The sequence below is a fragment of the Pyrgilauda ruficollis genome, unplaced genomic scaffold (genome assembly GCF_017590135.1).
Source record: "Pyrgilauda ruficollis isolate IOZ18807 unplaced genomic scaffold, ASM1759013v1 scaffold97, whole genome shotgun sequence".
Taxonomy (NCBI): Eukaryota; Metazoa; Chordata; class Aves; order Passeriformes; family Passeridae; genus Pyrgilauda; species Pyrgilauda ruficollis.
The window spans coordinates 3,704,813-3,712,274 of NW_024531821.1; the positions used below are offsets into that span (position 1 = coordinate 3,704,813).

At 41.9% G+C, this 7,462-nt stretch overlaps 1 protein-coding gene across 1 annotated transcript in view; it reads right to left on the reverse strand.

Moving 5' to 3' along the window:
- Positions 1–7,447, reverse strand: part of JAKMIP2 (janus kinase and microtubule interacting protein 2) — a 33,915-nt gene extending 26,468 nt beyond the window's left edge. The window contains exon 1 of the mRNA XM_041489959.1: positions 7,327–7,447. The gene's annotated coding sequence lies outside the window, so the exon portion shown is untranslated. The remainder of the gene's footprint in view (positions 1–7,326) is intronic.
- Positions 7,448–7,462: the final 15 nt, after the last annotated feature.

Sequence of the window (7,462 nt, forward strand, 5' to 3'; positions counted from 1 at the left end):
TTCTAGTATTTTGTGGCTAAAATACCATCTGTCTCTTTCTCAGACAGTTATTTTCCTAGAAGTTGGCACAACACAATGCAGACAGAGAACACTAACAGTAATAAAGAAAATCCTGCCCTATCCCAAAAGCAAGTGGACATTTTTCAGAATCAGTACTTTTCAGCACAAGATGCAAATGCATACTGACTGGAGGCTCTACTTAAGAATGGCAGGACTGTCAGAACAAGCTCTAACAACCTGCTCAGCTCACTGCAAGATGGGGGCTTAACAAAACATTTCAGTGGTTCTGTACTTTGCGCATTATTTTATGCAAGTGGATCACATTCAACCAACAGACAACATGCGCCACCTAGAAGAGAAACACTGCAATTCATGGAGTTTATTGTATCAGGCTCTCCTTGATTTGACTTCAACAACCCAACAAAACCCTCTTTTAATTGAAATGCATATAAACAAGAAAACAACAGAAAGGGAAAGTTCATGCCCCAGATCCTTCTCCTGAAAACCCCTCCTTTCCCTTCGAAGGCTGTATGAATGATCACATCTTGTCTTACAGATACCAGAGGAAGGTATCTTACACTCACTACTAAAAATTGTCAGATATTTAAGTAATTTCTCTACTTAAAGGAATAAGGTTAACTTTGGAAGTTTTTGCCATTTTTAGCTCAGCTCTTGATACAGCCAATAAATGCAGACATTGGTTTCAGAACAGATTAAAAAAATCTGTACTCTGGCCTCCCACATCCACTTTTAACAACACAGATATCTACAATGAACTGTTTTCTTTTTTTGAATACCTTACTTCCAACCAAGGTAGATTACTACCTTCTCACAGTTTCTTATCAACTTGCAGTTCAATATAGCTTAAAAAAATGTATTTTCTTCCCCCACTCTATTGCCATCAATGCCTTAAAAAACCTCATGTACACACTGCTCTAATTTCATGTGTCCTGTATCCCTCTTGCCTTTTCCTTCCATTTTCTGTGAAAAGAATATGGATGTTGCCATTACCAGGGAAGTTCAGCAAAATCAAAGCTAGCTATCTCTTCACATTAACTTTCTAGCAGAAATGTAAACACATCTTTTACATTAGTCATTTCTATAAATCTTTTAGACTCAATATACCTCTAAAAATAAAAATTATTACATTACAATTAATAGTTTTTTCTCATTTGCAAATTGTTGTGAATCTTACCCTTCCATCACATGAGGAAAGATAGGTTCCTTTGTCATCCCTACAGGCTGTGAACTCTTTAAGAATGGTCTGAAACAACAGAAATATTTTCCACCAGTGTCACAGCTCAGCTGAGAAATAAGTACCTGTCATGCTTTGTCTGTGTTTCCCAACAAAACAAAACAAATTAAAACATTCCATGTAGCACCACACATGCTGACTTAAGTAGCTGTGCTCATAATGGGAAGAACAGAACTTGACAAATAAACAACTAGAAAAAAGTGAAACTCATGTTAAATGTAGAATTTATCCTTACATTTTACTATTTAAAAAGCACCCCTGAAAACTTACAAGATGATATTTAGCTGAACTCTGCTGCTTTATAAATGAAAGCACCAGCTTCCATTTGTATTATGATGACCAGAGCAGCAGCACTCTCCTCCCATATAAGCAGGTGATGAGCTGATTTCTCTGCTGGAAAAGGTGTAAGCATGAAACACCACCCACCAGATCCAGCTGAGATGCTGGTTCATACATGATGTGACAAAGCACAAAAAAAAATTAAGAGGTTTCAATCATAAGGCATTCAGGAGAATGGGCAGTTTTTCATTAAGGCTGAAACCAGAAAAATATTCTGTGGTAATTTCAGAGAGATTTGAATAAGCATTAAGCTACTGTATATAATTTCAAATAAATTTCCAAGGACAATGCTTACATCCTCACTGAGTTCACCTAACATAGGCTACCATGCTGGTCACAGATACCCACCACATATTCCAAGGAAACAGCACCATGTAGGTCACACTGCAGCCCACAACAACCCGTGACAATGCAGAAGGGATCTGCAAGCAGCCTCGCTGGACATGGCTGGGGCAGTGATCCAACCACAGCAAAGGCACAGATGTTTGCCAGCTCTCCACTGTGCCTCTGAAACAGGTACTGGACACACACTAAACTCACAGCTTTGTTCTTGAAAGAGCTTCCAAACAATTACACAGTCTTTCCAAACAGTAACCAGCACAATTATTCTTTCAGATGTAAATAATCCAATCTTTTTCCAGTGCAATAGTCCCCACATACTCTTTGTTCACCTAAGACTTATTGTAACTGATCACCATTTCCTGTCAGAGAGGGGATATGAAAAGGGGATATTATAAAGAGCTATATTAAATAAGGCAGATTCTCAAAAAAATGACTGCATCTCATTTTGTTCCTCACCAATGGACAGAGATGGAATAGAACATCTTACAGAACCTTAAATATTAAGTACAAATAAATACTGGGAAAAAAACCCCAAGGACTTACCTACAAACCACAGAACATAAAACAAAAATCACATTCATGTTCATGAAAATCTAAGTGTATGTTATGTATTAACATCATTTTAAGTCTTTTTATAATTTTTGTATACCAAGCCTACCCCAAATACATGCCAAACAGTATTAATTTCTGTCAGTTGTAACATTTGGAGTTCTTAGTATTTTGCTTACATTATAGAAATGAAAAATTAAAAGTATTTCTGCACCCATTAAAAAAAAAAAAAAAACAGCTTAGTGAGTATTAGCAAACCAGTGCACATATAGGAGAAAAAAAAAAAAATCCAGAAGCCCTGACTCTACCATTTCTCACAACATTATATGCTCACTCATTACTGGTTACCCTAAACCACCTAGTACCTCAAATGCAATTTTCAACAACTGTTTTTTCTTTTCCATGTTTTCCAGTTTTAATTTCCATGATATTTAGGCCCTTTGTTTACAGTCCATGCAATGTAAGCTTTAACAGGTCTTTCCCTTAAGCACTTTAAGGATTATTTTAATATACAATTTCAAAAAATAAACTAATAGCTTGAGAAATGCAGTATGGGGTGAAGATATTACCTCCTGGATGGAGATGGAAGGAATGCATAAATGTATAATGTGAATGCATAATGTGAGCCAACACGCATTTTAGCATCAGCTGCTCTCAAGTAATTCAAATAATTCATTATTTTTTATAAAAGAATCTGAGATGCTGTTATACTTTGCATTATCATTTTTAACATAAAAGAAGATGTGCCATACCATACTAGCTCTTCTATCCTAACAACTTTCTCAAGCACATCAGTCTGCTTTATTATTTATTAAAGTACATTTCATCCAAAGTTAGAAAAGGAACTGTATTCTATCTAATCTTCATTTACATTCCTTATTTGTTGGTATTTGTTAAACTGTTAACTGAGAAGGTTTCACTGCACAGCTGTGTACTAAAGTGTGTGCTGCACTTGTGTGCCTCTTTCTTGTGAAATGCCACTGTGTGGATAGTCACATGTATCAGTTCACTTTGCTTCTCCTGTGACCATGGCTGATGCACGCTGTGATGTCCAAATATGATCTTCTAGAGAAAGTGCAGATCCTAAAGTTTACAGGATGAGTGATGGTTTCTCAGCAACCCACCAGTGATCCAAATGCATGGCAAGCAAACTATACAGCATCATCACTTCTAGCAAGAAGAACTGAAAGCCCATGTTCCTGAAAATACTGCATATATTATTTTTCCTTTCAATTGGATGCTTCAGAGTCCAAACTGCAGACTATGATCGCTGTGTCATTTCCAAAGAAGCTGTGTTTATGTTCATTTGACCTGACAGCGTTCAGTGTGGCCACACCATAGAGCTTTCTCATGGTTCTTCTAGCACGCTGTTGAGTTTTCTATTTAGAGCCCTACCTCCTGGAGCGAAGATTTCTAGTCCTCATATTTTAAAGGAGAAATTCAAACAGACTTTAAAGATACAGAAACTAGAAGTACTACCAAAATTACATTCTTCTACCTCACGGATTCTGGATTTTGAGAGCTGATGACACAGAACTGTACAGATGCTTTGCACAGACCTGTAAAGAGAAGGTAGCAGAGAATCCATCTCTGAAGATAGGGAGATAAATTTGCTATAATCTGATAAAGACCTGACCTTGAAGGGATATAGATTTATAGAGGAACTTTGAAGATGTTACCTGCTTGGAGGCTATTGATTTCAAAACACATAATGCAAACATGTAATTAAAATTCAAGTAAATAATATTAACATAAATATTTTTAAAATTTGTTTTTTAAAACAAAAACATTTGGTTTGCAGTCTTGTAGTACAAATATTGCATTGCCATGCACAAAGATTAAAGAGAAATCTGATGGATGTAGAAGATACAACATCACTGGAAAGTGACTCAAAATTTGGGCATCTGGCAAGCACTATTTTGCTGCCTCACAACTTCACAAAGCCAATAGGAAGAAAAAAAATTACCACTATTAAAAATTACCATGACTGAGTAGTGAAAGCATCTTCAGGCTCACACAGTTTGGTTAAAAAGAAGAGGGGAAAACCCCAGAGTTTATAATTAACAAACTCCTTGGATTTCAACTGCTCAAGCTACATCTGAGTTATACCAGCCTTACAGCAGTGGAATCCATCCCCACACCTTTGTTACAGTTGGAGGACTATTTTTGTAACTTTCTAAACCACAATATCAACTATTAAATTAATTAATAGAGATCAAAATTGAAAATTATTTTGGGCATCATTCTATGGTTACATTTCACAGCATTTTCCTAACTTGAATACCCCGAGGTCCTTATGCAGCATCTTTCCAGCTACACTGAAGTCTTGAAAGTAAAAAGTCTACCAGAACCCAGCATATATTTACAAATTAAAATAGCCAATCACCTCCTTAAAATACAACCATACACAACCATACATAACCATACATACGTAAGCCTCACCTTATGTTCAATTCTTAATGTGCAAAGCTCTTACACAGAAGATTGTTTAGCTGGGAATGGCCTCTGAAAGCAGGAGGATTATCAAAAGCCACTTAAAGTGACAGGGGCAAGGTTCTCAGAAGGGAGGCTGAGTCAATATATTAGCAGTATCACAGAGCTTGAACTTAGTCTTGGAGAGGACACTGGAAATACCCGGCTCAAAATCATCTCCAAGGTGAGAGCCATATTTTTCTACCTTAGGCACTACCAAAACAGTCAGTCAGAGAGCAGGAAGTCGGAAAGGTTGCAGTACGTCACTGACAGTCTACTCCTGTCTGCTAGGAGTTCTGCTGACAAGCAGGGAATCCCAGCAGACCCCCACATTGCCATAGTTCTGGGAAACAGACAAAGTCAAAGGGGCAATCCACCAACAGCTCCTAGCAGCCACCTCCACTGGGTAACTCCTATGGAAATCCCAGCAAAAACTTTTCAGCCTTTCCTCCCTGAGGCTTCTCCTTGGGATTTTGCTTCCTGTGGAAGCAAGGGTGGAACTGGCTCCAATCACACAGCTTGAGTAGAATCACAGAGTATCTCAAGTTGGAAGGTACCCATGAGAACCACTGAGTCCAACTCCCTGCTTCTCAGAGGACCACTTAATACTAAACTGCATGACTAAGAGCATCATTCAGGTAGTCTTTGAACTCTGACAGGTTTAGTGTCCTGACCACTTCCCTGGAAAGTCTGTTCCAGCCACCCTCCCAATGAAGCAGATTTTCCCACTGTCCAGTCTGAACCTCCCTGATGCAGTTTCATTCCATTTCCTTGTGTCCTACTGCTGGTCACCAGACAGAGGAGATCAGCACCTCCCCATCTGCTGACCCCCTTGAGGAAGCTGTAGGCTGTGATGGGGTCATCCCTCAGCCTTCTCTTCTCCAAGCTGAACAAAGCAAATGTCATCAGCTGATCCTCCTAATCCTCGTCCTCAAGACCTTTCCCCATCTTGGTCATCCTGCTCTGGATCCACTCTCAATAGTTTGATGTCCTTGCATCAAGGTGCCCATGGCATCTTTTGATTGACACAGAACTACTGATAGACTACTTGTGTCTTGTGCCCTCTTCAACAACGACTGTCTCACCACTCCCAGATTTCACCAAAATCATACTTACTCCTAGAAAACCTTTTAAAATCACCAGGTGTTCTGTCTGAACCAGGCTGAGTACTATTTACAGGACAGCAGCCCTGGGTTTGAAATTCCTATGCAGACCAGTAGGCCAGATCAATAGAAACAAAACCTGAGTCAGAGCATAAGCAATAAACCTCACATTATTGCCTGAAAAGGAACAAAACATCCTCCTGATAAGCTACCTTGATGCTTAGATCAAGCATGATACCTGCACCACAGCAGAATCTGACCCAGCAAATCAGAGATGTTGAGAATGGGAGTCCAACATGTCACTTCACAGTGCGGCACAGGACAGCATCAGAATGCAAATGTTCTTTAAAAATGCACCTCTGTGTTTTTTTTTCCTTAGAAGTGGTCAAATTAAATTTTTTAAATATGTTTCTATGTTCCCAACCTATAAGGTATGAGCAGCATCTTTTCAATATTTACATTCTCAGCAAAAAACATAAACAGGCTACAAATGTCATACAGGCTACTCAGTGTCCTAAGGTAACTCAAATGTAGGATCTAGACCTGTCATAAGTGGCCAAAATGAAACTGAGGAATGGCAATCCAGTAATTTAAGCATAAATTGCACACCACTCCAAGAGGCAGGTTTCCTCCATCAGTGGCTGTGAAAAAGGCATGCGCTGCATGTACAAAGAGATGCACTCTGCAGGATCTGTGTTCGCAAGACAGAATGCCTTCTCACATATAGACAAGCCAGCCCTGACAGCCCAGGACACGCACAGGTGCAATTATGAGCATTCCGCTGGGCAGGAAGCCTTGCCTACCGCCGTGGGAGCGGTGGAGCGGGCACAGATGCACGGCGAGTGGAAAGGAGCGCAGGAGCGCCCGCAGGGCCGCGCTGGCCTCGCTCCGCTCGGGCTCCCCCGCGGCGCCGAGGCCCAGCCCGGGCTCCATCGAACGCCCCCAGCCCCGGAGCATCCCTTCCCTTCCCTGCACCAGCCGCCGCACCCAGCGCGCCGCGCCCGCTTCGGGCGGACAATGACCGGCGGGCATACAATGGTGCAGGGCCGCGAGAGGCTGAGGCGGCTGCGGGCTGCGCCTGCCACACCTCTCCCGCCATCTCCTCTCCATCACCAACGCCGGCTCTCGCTCGCGCTTCCCTCCCGTCCATCACCTCCATCCTTCCTCTCCCCCTTCGCGCCGCCGCCCCGGCCCCCCGCAGCCGGCCGGTCATTGTTCTACTGCCGCGGGCACCGAGCGACACTCTCGGCCGCCGCCGCCGCTCACCGTGCCGCCAGGGAAAGACGCCGAGCAGCGAGGGACGAGCACGGCGCATCCATCTTCCTGCCGGCGGCTCCAGCGCCCGCACCGGCCCCGCCGCCTCCTGCGCGCCGGCGCTGAGGGCGCGCGCCCGCCCCGCCGC